The sequence below is a fragment of the Xyrauchen texanus genome, chromosome 45 (genome assembly GCF_025860055.1).
Source record: "Xyrauchen texanus isolate HMW12.3.18 chromosome 45, RBS_HiC_50CHRs, whole genome shotgun sequence".
NCBI classification, from domain to species: Eukaryota; Metazoa; Chordata; class Actinopteri; order Cypriniformes; family Catostomidae; genus Xyrauchen; species Xyrauchen texanus.
The window spans coordinates 20,950,711-20,957,044 of record NC_068320.1 but is presented as its reverse complement, the minus strand read 5'-3'; positions in this window follow the sequence as shown (position 1 = coordinate 20,957,044).

Sequence of the window (6,334 nt, the reverse complement as noted above, 5' to 3'; positions counted from 1 at the left end):
GTTATATTTCAGCATGGATGAGGAACATACCTAACCACAATGTTCTGTCTTCTTTCTTAATCTCAAATACTTTTCTCTCTACCTCCCAGACATACATGTACAAATCAATGTTTTCAGTGAGTTATGCAGTGTAACTAAGTGGTAAGGAGGCTCTCTGTCTGATACATGTGCCTGACTCTGTGTATCTGTGTTCTGGACCCTAGTTATCTAACTCAGAATTAAGACACTGGTCGCTCAAGTGGAAAATTACTCCCACATCTCACCGGGGTTATGAGAAGTTAATTTAGTTTATATTCCATCCCATATGATCTCGATGTCATTCTTAATAATGAAATACATCTCAGTCTGAAGGAGAACTGTCAATCAATCAAGCATTTATTTTATTAACGTGGGGGTGGGGGGGGGGGGGCACTCTTTAATAAGGTGATTTGGTTCGTCTCACTTTTCCAAGCTAAACCCATACCAAGCCCAAATTTTGGATTTGTATACAGTATTCTTTGCATTTTTTTTCTTTGAGCTGATTGAGCAACCAACCATCCAATCACAGGTGAGTTTCATGAGCTGAAATATCCCAAACGTTATAGGTCATCAATCAATGTGGCTCCATTCATTAAAGTTGCTTTCAACAATGATCATTTATCCATGTAGCCATCGGCACTGATGTTGATCTTAATTAATAATCTAGAGATGAGGAACACACATGAGACTTATTTATCGGCGTATCGTTCTTGATTGACAACATAACGTGAAATGTACTGCAGAAAAAACTATTCTCTTAAGCACACATTGTAAGTGGAGTTTATGTATGTCAGCACCCGTGTCTTCATTAAGTTATTCTTTTTACATTATGCTTGTGAGGTAAAAGTTTGGTCAGTTGTTTTTGCCAATTTAAGCAGATTACAAGATCTGTGTTCAATATGTGAAGCTATTTTTAATATCAGCTCCTGTTTTTTACCTCTATGTTGGTGTGCAGTCAACAAACTGTAGGAAAAAAGATAGATCTGCTGTGTAGAACACTTTGGCATTTCTTGAAACTCGTTCTAATTATTATAAGACTATTATTGTTGTATTTTGATTGAAGTCAGGCTCAGTAATTCACAAACTATAGGGAAATTATAGATTTGCTTTGTTCTTATAATGCATAAAACCTCTACTAAAGTCTCTTTGTAGGTCTGTAGACATACAAATTTTAAAGGATCGTTTATTCATTGACTAACTCATTTCACACACCTAATTTGTCTGTGTCATTTGACACTCATTTGTCACAGATTCCAGTTCCAGATCAAAATCACTGAGGGTGCTTCTGAAAATAGTGGGGGTGCTCTATAGAAAGTGGAGATGTATCATAATTACACATTTTTATTAAATCATGTGTAAATGCTACTAAATGTAAATAACAGTTTTCATGTACAAAGCATTTATTGCTTCAATTATTTTCACGTGATCTGTCACGGAAAATGACAACAAAATGCTGCGTGTGCTGATTAGCACATACTGATTTGCACAATCATACATGTTTATAAGTTTTGATGCAGCAATTGTGTGTTCACAAACTGCAGGGATTTTTGTGTGTTGGTGTCACGAACCTCACTCCCTCGCTCCACCCCCTCGAGCTTTTCACGCTCTTTTTGCTCGCTCGAGCCCTCACGCCCACTTTGCTCCTACTCGCTCACATGCTCGTAGGCAATCTCCCTTCCTCGAGTTTCTCACGCGTTTCCAATCCCCCAGAACATTATGACCACCTGCACTCGCGTCATCTGCACTCCTGCACATTAGTTACACCTGCACCTTCCCCTATAAATACCACAGCACATCCGTTTCACGGGTGTTGGTTATTGTTCTAGTTTACCCCGCATCTTCGCCCCCCGCTAGTCTCGTCTAGTTTTATACTCCTCTCGTTTACCCCTTAGCTTGCCAGCCCCCCTTGATCCCCTGTCTTTTCCTCTTGCTTGTCTTGTTTGTATATTGACTCCCCGGCTTCGACCTCACGCTCCCTTTGACTACTCTCTCCCGGATTTGCCCCCTTGTTTATATCTTGATTCTCCGGCTTTTGACCTAACGCTCACCCTGACGATTCTTCTCTGGATTTGCCCTTGTTTTGTACTGTTGCCTGCTTTTATTTTAATAAAGCAGTTTTTTCTCTGACATTGTGACTGTCTCTACTTGTATTCGCTACAGAATAACCAACCTCACCGAAGACAGTCACAATGCATCACGCGGAGAATTCGTGCAGCTCACTAGAGTGGAGGTTTTCAGTGCACTCTGCCCCAGGATCTACCGGTGGGAGTCATGATCGCGCGCTCACAGCCCAGGGCCAGCAGGTGCATGCGATTTTTGATTTTTGTCACCCTGCGTCACCTGTGTCTGCCCCTGAGCCCGTTTATGCTTCCCATGCATATTTGAGCGCCGTGAACTCTCCACCCCCGGAGAGGTTTTTTGGCTCTTCGGACGCTGGCCAAGGGGTTTTTATGCGAGGCAGCGGTTGTGTAACTCATAACCCCGCCCTCGACATTAAGGAGCCAGCGGCCCGACTCTTGGGGTTGCGTCAGGGGAGTCAACCCTTGGAGGTTTTTGTTATGGATTTTTGTGCCCTGGCATACCAGGTGAATTTTGATGAGGTGGCTCTGAAAGACATTTTTCAATGTGGACTGAATGAGCCAACCTCCTCATTCATGCCAGGTGGTCGCTGCTCTCTCAACCTGGCTCAGTTTATTGACCTCGCCCTACTGTACGCTGGTTCCTCGTTTACTGTGGGGGAGGCAGAAACTGAACCAGCGTTCCATACCACGGCCCTCATCTTGAAGCCTACCACGGCCCCCGTCTTGAAGCCTGTCACGGCCCCTGTCCCGAGGCCTGTCACGGCCCCCGTCCCGAGGCCTGTCACGGCCCCAGCCCCGAGGCCTGTCACGGCCCCAGCCCCGAGGCCTGTCACGGCCCCCGTCCCGAGGCCTGTCACGGCCCCAGTCCCGAAGCCTGACACGGCCCCAGCCCCGAAGCCTGACACGGCCCCAGCCCCGAGGCCTGACACGGCCCCAGCCCCGAAGCCTGACACGGCCCCAGCCCCGAAGCCTGACACGGCCCCAGTCCCGAAGCCTGACACGGCCCCAGTCCCGAGGCCTGACACGGCCCCAGTCCCGAAGCCTGACACGGCCCCAGCCCCGAAGCCTGACATGTCCCGAGGCCCGCCACGGCCAACGAGCCAGCGCCCATGCCCGCCATGGCCAACGAGCCAGCGCCTGTAGCCTCGACCGTCCCCATGGCCACGTCCCCTGTTCCACGGCTCTGCCGGGTTCTGCTCCGCCCCCAGAGTCTTCCACGGCTCTGCCGGGTTCTGCTCCGCCCCCAGAGTCTTCCACGGCTCTGCCAGCCTCTGCTCGCCCCTCAGAGCCCTCGCGGCCTCCGCCTCTCGAGTCTCCCAAGGCCCCTCCTCCCAAGCCTCCCAGGGCTCCTCTCGAGCCTCCCAGGGCTCCTCCTCTCGAGCCTCCCAGGGCTCCTCCTCTCGAGCCTCCCAGGGCTCCGCCTCACGAGCCTCTCAGGGCTCCTCCTCCCAAGCCTCTCAGGGCTCCTCCTGTCGAGCCTCTCAGGGCTTCTCCTCTCGAGTCTTTCATGGCTCCACCCCTCAAGCCTCTCATGGCTTCGCCTCTCGAGTCTCTCAGGGCTCCTCCCCCTCTCAAGCCTCTCAGGGCTTCCCCTCTCGAGTCTCTCAGGGCTCCTCCTCCCCTCAAGCCTCTCAGGACTTCTCCTCTCGAGTCTTTCAGGGCTCCTCCTCCCCTCAAGCGTCTCAGGGCTTCTCCTCTCGAGTCTTTCAGGGCTCCTCCTCCCCTCGAGCCTCTCAGGGCTTCTCCTCTCGAGTCTTTCAGGGCTCCTCCTCCCCTCGAGCCTCTCAGGGCTCCGTCCCTCGAGTCTTTCATGGCTCCACCCCTCAAGCCTCTCACGGCTTCCCCTCTCGAGTCTCTCAGGGCTCCTGCCCCTCTCAAGCCTCTCAGGGCTTCCCCTCTCGAGTCTTTCAGGGCTCCTCCCCCTCTCAAGCCTCTCAGGGCTTCCCCCCTCGAGTCTTTCAGGGCTCCTCCTCCCCTCGAGTCTTTCAGGGCTCCTCCTCCCCTCGAGCCTCTCAGGGCTCCGCCCCTCAAGTCTTCCACGACCTTTTTCCCCGAGCCTCTCACGGCTCTACTCCCAGAGACTCCAGAGTTTCCTAGGGCTCCGCCTCCCGAGCCTCCCACGGCTCCCCCTCCAGAGCCTCCCACGGCTCCACCTCCTGAGCCCCTCACGGCTCTGCTCCCAAAGACTCCAGAGCTTTCTATGGCTCCGCCTCTCGGGCCTCCTACGGCTCTGCCCCCTGAGACTACAGAGCCTGCCAGGTCGTCGCCTCGGGGACCTCCCACGGCGCCACCGTCATTGGCTCCACCTCCAGAGCCTTCCAGGCCTTCCCCCCTAAAGCCTCCTTCGGCTCCACCTCCAGAGCCTTCCAGAACCCCACCTCCAGAGGCGCCTACAGTGCCGCCTCTGACGGCACCGCCTTTCACGGCTCTTCCCTGGCCCCCTGACCCTGTCCGGTGGCCCCCTGACACTCTCCCTGTCCTGTGGCCTCTTCCCTGGCCTCCTGACCCTGTTCCTGTCCGGTAGTCACCTTCCAGACCCCCGGACCCAGTCCCTGTCCTCCAGTCGCCTTCCAGACCCCCTGACCCAGCCTCTGCCCTATGGCTGCCCCCTAGATCTCCCGACCACCCGCCTGTCCGCTATGTTCCCCCTAACCTTGCCTTGAAACTGCCCATTGACCCCATGGACTGTCTCATTTCCCTCTGTGCCCCTTGGACTGCCCTCAATTTTGTTTGTGTGTTTTGTGGGTTGTCTGTTCAGGGTTTTTTTTGTTTGTTGGGATCGTCCAGCACCACTTCCGTCAGGAGCCGTCCTATTCAGAGGGGGGAGTACTGTCACGAACCTCACTCCCTCGCTCCGCCCCCTCGAGCTTTTCACGCTCTTTTTGCTCGCTCGAGCCCTCACGCCCACTTTGCTCCTACTCACTCACATGCTCGTAGGCAATCTCCCTTCCTCGAGTTTCTCACGCGTTTCCAATCCCCCAGAACATTATGACCACCTGCACTCGCGTCATCTGCACTCCTGCACATTAGTTTCACCTGCACTCGTCTCATCACCTTTCATTGTTTACACCTGCACCTTCCCCTATAAATACCACAGCACATCCGTTTCACGGGTGTTGGTTATTGTACTAGTTTACCCCGCATCTTCGCCCCCCGCTAGTCTCGTCTAGTTTTGTACTCCTCTCGTTTACCCCTTAGCTTGCCAGTCCCCCTTGATCCCCTGTCTTTTCCTCTTGCTTGTCGTGTTTGTATATTGATTCCCCGACTTCGACCTCACGCTCCCTTTGACTACTCTCTCCCGGATTTGCCCCCTTGTTTATATCTTGATTCTCCGGCTTTTGACCTAACGCTCACCCTGACGATTCTTCTCTGGATTTGCCCTTGTTTTGTACTGTTGCCTGCTTTTATTTTAATAAAGCAGTTTTTTCTCCGACATTGTGACTGTCTCTACTTGTATTCGCTCCAGTTGGATGGGATTCAAGGAAATCTGCTTGCCAATTTACAGTATTAGACTTACATATTCAATTTAGCAGAGTTGTGCCTTTGTTTTGGTACAGGGGCCACATCAGTTGTTAAGTAGAACATGGAAGAGAAAAGAGAACAAGTTTTACATAGCTGTGTCTTTTAATCCCAGAAGTAGAAGTGCACTCATGCACTCAATGAATGATGCACAATTTTCTGGTGTGTATTCTGATGGGACCATTCTGCGATCGCTTGAAGTTTTGCTGCTACATTTCTATCACGTGTTAGTAAAACTGAATTAAGACTGAGTACAATTATTAATTGTTTATTGTTTATAATTTAACACTCTACATCAGGAGTCTGGTTTAATAGTAAAATAAAATATTCGGAAATGATAGATTCTAAAGGCTTATTTTAATGTTGGCCACAAAGTGTTCACATTTGTTTTATTTTCAGAATATTATCAACCCATTTACATGCGCATGGGCATACAGCTGAATAAAACAGGCTGCATGACACTGAGAAATGATTGTTGGTGTGGCTACACGTATGAGGACTCTCCACAGACATAATGATTTTTATACTGTATGAACTATAGATTCCATCCCCTAACACAACCCTAACTAACATTCACAAAAAACGTCTGCATTTTTACATTTTCAATAAAACATTGTTTAATGTTTCTTAAGTGATATGAATTATGGGGACACTAGAAATGTCTTGTAATTACCTTTTTTTTTAACCTAAAAAAATACTTAAACCACTTAAACCCG